Here is a 6,000-nt window from a genome sequence, read left to right as displayed (position 1 = left end):
ACCTAAGATTAGTGAAAAAGGTTTATCTCAAAAGGGATCGCTTTACATCTGTGTTGTTCTTTGATGCCTCTAATCACAAAGCTGATTGTTTTCCCGCAATGTGAAAACTATTAAAATAGTCTGTCTAAATAGCATAATCTCTTAGTCTGATTGAGCAACATAATCCCTAAATCTGAAATGTATTCCCCTGGTAAAGCCTCATCATAGCCAGTCACGGAGGCAGCAGACTAGGTATGTTCCCTCCCCTCCCCCCTTTGCACAGCGTTGCTTTCTGTACTTCTGAGTCTGCCCTGAGGGCCAAGGCAATATGTCACTTTAATTAATAAAAAAAACAGTTTAGTCCAATAAACGGAAGGTGATGTTATTTTATTTTTTTCTGTCTTCACTAGTGAATATAATCCTATTTGTATGAGATATTCTGTATGCAGTGCCTCACTCACAGCCTTGTCGTTCCGGAATGGAGACACGCTGAAGATCAATACCACACACATCAATAGGGATCTATCCTAACTGCCGTGGAGATTCAGAGGAGTGTGTGTGTATACAGAAATCATCTTGTTCATTCATGGTTGTTTGCGTATTTGGAAGTTGAACTAACTTAAACAGAACTTAAACTATTGTTTTTTCAGACAGTTGGTTTTGAGGGGCAACTTGTCAGAGTCCATTTGTCCTGACCATACTGGGTGAGAACAATAGGACATCTGCAGGCAAGAACAATGTCACATTTTTAAGGAAGAGAAACACAGGGGTCACTGTTCAGTAACACTGGTTAACGACTACGACTGGAAATATGAGTGTCTCATTCTAGCATTTGTCACCATACATTGGAGATTAAAAAAGTAATAATTATTTCAAGCAAGACTTTGTGCTAAAAAAAATGTTTTGATCAAATTATGAATTTTGGAACACATTTGTCAATGTTTGAAAATAATGGATATAAAAAACGTGATCTAAACCTCACAGGTTAGATAGTGCATGCATCAATATATCTCATTGCTCTATCAAATACATGTTGAACAGCCTTCATCCCATCAGCTTCTTCAGTAAAGCTGGCGATTTCTATTGATGAAGCACATAGGTTACCCATAGTGCATTTAGTGGAGAGAGCTGTACCAGTCATTTGATTTGTTGACTGTCACAAATTAGTGCACCAGTGGAACAGGGCTAGAGCTGAAGGGCCCTTGTGGAGTATTTTGGAAGTGTGTTTCTTCAATAGAGAAAACGCAAGACATTGTGAACACTTTGTCTCTAATTGATATAATTGTTTCTAATGTCATTCCGAGGCATGTAAGAAAAGCATGTTCACTGCAGTTTAAATGCTTTAATTGCAATTGAAAGTTTAAAGACGTAAAGATGTTGTTTGGCCTTTGCATAGGCCCTGTTGCAATGCCATTAATAGCCTATGTGTTATAGTCAAGTTTATTCATAGGCCAGAAGTGTCAGCAACTTAACACATTATACAAAAAATAAACAACATTGTCAATAGGCTTACATTTCAGTTGTATTGGTTGATTATGCAGGGGAGAAAGATTGTACTGTGGTCTTTCCATTGTGTTGTTGTTTACCTTTCCATTTTCATGGAATTTAAATCGGTTAGGTCTATGTCATGAATGACTGATATTTTGTGAGATTCTCAATTGGAAAAGTCGGTCCTCTACTCGACTCCTACATCCTCCTCTCCGAGACCCGGAAAAAGCAGAGAAGTGATCACCTAAACCCTCATGGACAGATTCACTTTTACTTCTGGTTAATCCAGATTAGTGGTCGCCATATATGAGTGTCAATTTGAACAGAGGAATTTGCTCCTCTCCTCCGGCAGAGGATGCTCCGGCATATCCTCGCCTCATTTTGAAAAAGGTCAAGGGTAATCGGAAGCAAGGAGAGGAGAGGAAACTAATGTGCTTGTATGAAATGAAAGAGGACGAACCTGAGGACGCAAGGAATTGAGGACAATTTCCCACAATGATGTCATGGTGCAGAGTTGTAGGATACACATTGCCCTCTGGTGGTAATAGGATAGTGCCTCTTTGGGGAATTAGATCATGCAGTGATAAACTGCCCATCGATCACATTCATATTTTAGGGAAAGGCCACATGAGTCAATCTGTTGATGCAGGCTAATTGCAGTAATGTTACATTGTGTATCTAATTTTACAACCCTGAGCTGGAGGCCTATGTAACACATTTGTAATGGTAATAACCAGAGGCTATTTTAGTGTGTAAATCTTGGTAGGTTAAACCATAAATTTTGGGGGGATGTATGACAGCAAAGCCACTGCACAACACAACACTAAACAATACATTAATTGCACTATAACGGTGACAATATACTGTTAGGGCCTAAAGCTGTCCCAACAGCAGAGTCCCAACAGCAGTCCCAATACCTTACCACTGATACACCTGCTATCAGAAAACATTGTCTCGCAGCGAAACAGTTAATTCAGACTCATTTACTGCCTTAAAAAACATATAATTTGCTTAAACAAATGTGGTTCCTACTGACAATTGAGATGTACAAACTACGGCATATTTTAAATTTTATTTTTTTGTATTTTTTTTACCTTAATTTAACCAGGTAGGCCAGTTGAGAACAAGTTCTCATTCACAACTGCGACCTGGCCAAGATAAAGTAAAGCAGTTCGACAAAAAAAAAAACACAGAGTTACACATAAACAAACGTACAGTCAATAACACAATAGAAAAATCTATGTACAGTGTGTGCAAATGTAGAAGAGTAGGGAGGTAGGCAATAAATAGGTCATAGAGGCAAAATAATTACAATTTAGCATTAAGGGGACGACAAGCGGATAAGAGGCAATCCGTAATTTCGATTAAGACATTAATAGGTGAGCTAGGACAGATGTATTCAATGTACTATTTGTTCAGCACTTTTGAGATGTACAGTGACAGAATTCAGAACATGGGCCATTCTTACAGTATTCTCCCTGTACACCAAGTCAGAACCATAGGATAAATAAAGGGGTCATATAAGCAGACAATGAAAGCGCTTACAATAGTAGATGATTACATTTCTCTAAAACAGGATATAGGCTACATGTGCACTACCAACTTCAGAAGAGTAGGCTAAATTAAGAGGGGAAAATAGACCAAATGACTAGGGTGAGGCTCATGGGCTACTAACAGCTTACTACACAACATATACTTAGTATTACTTTCTTAGCTACAGTATACATATCTCCCTGGCATATTACATCATTTATGTAGCAGCATACAATACATTTTTTTGACACACCTTGTTGTACTGTACTCACTTGAACAGGAAGGTCCTTCGTGGGAAAGAATGTGTCATCAAACTTTTTCATCAAACCTGGCATTCTCTGGATTTATGGTTCATTCAATACAACTGGGAGCTCTAAAAAAAAACGAGGTTGAATCATGATGACGTCAGTAATCTTCAGGTCGATGCTCTAGAAAGAGGCCTGAGTTCCCAACTTAAAATTCTGAGTTGGATTACCGTTCAAGACTATTTTTCCCAGTCGGAGCTCGTTTCTTCCCAGAGTTCCCAGTTGTCTTGAACTCACTGAAGTCAGATTTCCCAGTTCCGGGTTAACAGTTGTTTTGAGAATGGCATACATCTTGCTGGATTGACAGCATGGCCAATGTTGAATGTTAATCATTTTAAGCTTGGAAAAGAGACCCTTAAATCCAGACTTGGGACCACACACCCACTCCACTGAATATCAGGTTAGTGAATGCTTTGCGATGCTTGCAGTTAGCCACTGATTCCTTCCAAACCACTCATTGCTGAATTTGTGATTTACAACTTGTTACGTAATGTTTATGTCCAATGGCCAATGAGCACTGATACTGTACATTTTGTCAATGATTTATCTTCATTATTTCTCTTCATATGACAAGGATTTATTTAAAAGGATTTGACAGTAGATTAGATTAGATTGTCAACTTCATTCATGATTATGACTGCTAACTGAAGATTTTGAAAGTCCAATCAAAGCTACTGCAGATATAACGTGATTTGACGTAATTTTATCTGTGGCCAATGATCTTGAGCCTTCTTGTATGGGCACTTCTAATGTAACTCTTTGGCAGCAACCAAGGGGCTTGAATTTTCGAGCTCTACCCTTAGATTTGGCGGTGGTGTAGTGTCCCCATGAGTGACAGAACACTGAGCCAATTACAGCACAACTAGAGAACACTACCTAACCCCTACGCTCTGGATGTTCCACTGGCTGCCCCTCTGCCACAGAAAGCACTGAGCTAGGCTGAAACACCTGCCCTGAATGACGGCACTGGTAATAACCACAATAGTTCAAATGGCATTTGTAATGCAGTACCCCAGTAATTAATATTATTAGTACTTTGGGGTAATCAGGTCAGCAAAGCTGTTGTTTTTTAATCACCCAACCAAGGCAGCATTGGGCACTCAGGCAATTATTCAACAGGCTGTTGCCATAATGTAGACTCCATATAATCTGCAAGCAGCATACACATAGCATGCGTATTTAATTTTGATTCACAAAAAAAGACAACATTCTAAGAAATGTAAAGTTATATTATAATATTTTTCATTTATTGCTAAAGGATTTAATCAGAATCAAGCATCATCTTGCTTTCAGCCCACTATATCTGTAACGTCCAAAATATCACCTCACATATCTGTAGCTTCTAAAATAGAAGTTATAGCTCACGTGGGGGAAGCCAAGGCCTGATGAAATCACTAAATACCCTGGCCACAAAATAGATTAAGCCTGGCAGCACATGACGCAATCATTCAGAGGCAGCCAGAGCCCACAGCAGGCGACTTGTTAAGGGGACAGACAGAGTCAGCAAATTAACCCCATGGGATCACAACATGGTCCACACACAGAGAGAGCCAGATTGGACAGGAAAAAAATCTAAACAAAGCTCTTATAGGCCAACCCACCCAGGACAGCCAACAACAATAACATCACGCAGAGGAAACTTGAATATTTGGAACAAATGGCGTCCCATACTGAAATAATCCGAACTGCGACGCCTACATATGCAAATAAATAAAGTAATTAATTACTCAGAGGTTTAGTAGCATCTGACACTTTGAGGTTTAATCAGACATATGGTTTGTTTGTGGGAGCAGAGAAGTGTTGTAATACAAAAGGTTTTAAACCGATTTTAGCGGCCAGAACACTAATTGTATATTATTCAGATTACAGATATTTTACTTCCATAATATTATCATCTGTTCCCACCAACATCATCTCTGATCTCTTATGTGATGACATCACACGCATAGAAATAGCATCTCTAATGGTCACAAGCCTTTTGAGGAGAGGAGCCTCAGCCATATTATATCCCGTCCTAGTCGAGACCATTACAATGTGCTTCAATAACAGTAAAAACTAGAATGGCTCCTTTATGATTATGACACACAACCACTTTATGCCCAGTCTGTGGAGATAATGACTGTCATATTTCATGCCAACCGTGTGTGAATTGGCAACACTTTTATATCAGGGCCTAATGGAGAGGAAACACTTGAAGGCCTACAAGGATATTTTAGTAATTTTCTCTGTCATTTCTCTGTGATGGTAAACTCTCCATCAGTTTCTGTGGCCAAGAGTGGCAATAAAATCAATAAACCATAAGTCACTTGGCAAACCTCTCTTATTCACCTCTCATTGGATGTTCTATATCAGTTCAGCCAAAGTACACAAGATTGTCCTTTCACGTTCCTCTTCTGCTGCCTTCAGGGAAGCACAACTAAATTAACATGACAAAATCACATTTCCTGATAACTCACTCAGAGAAGCAGGTATAAAGGGCCCTCTCTGAGCCCTGCTGAAATGAGCTGCAATATTTGCTTCATTCAGAAACATGAAGCAAACATTGCTTGTGTTTTTTAATGTTGAATGTCATGTGATGTTCTGGTACTTAAAATGTTATGTTACATTGACTGATGAAGCATAGTATATGACTTACTCTACAGTAAAAAACGTTTTTTTTTTTTTTTTAAGTTTAACGAATCAGGGCCTGAAAATG

Source organism: Oncorhynchus mykiss, chromosome 28 (assembly GCF_057628025.1).
Source record: "Oncorhynchus mykiss isolate SJ-2025 chromosome 28, ASM5762802v1, whole genome shotgun sequence".
Taxonomy (NCBI): domain Eukaryota; kingdom Metazoa; phylum Chordata; class Actinopteri; order Salmoniformes; family Salmonidae; genus Oncorhynchus; species Oncorhynchus mykiss.
This window is presented reverse-complemented; position numbering follows the sequence as displayed.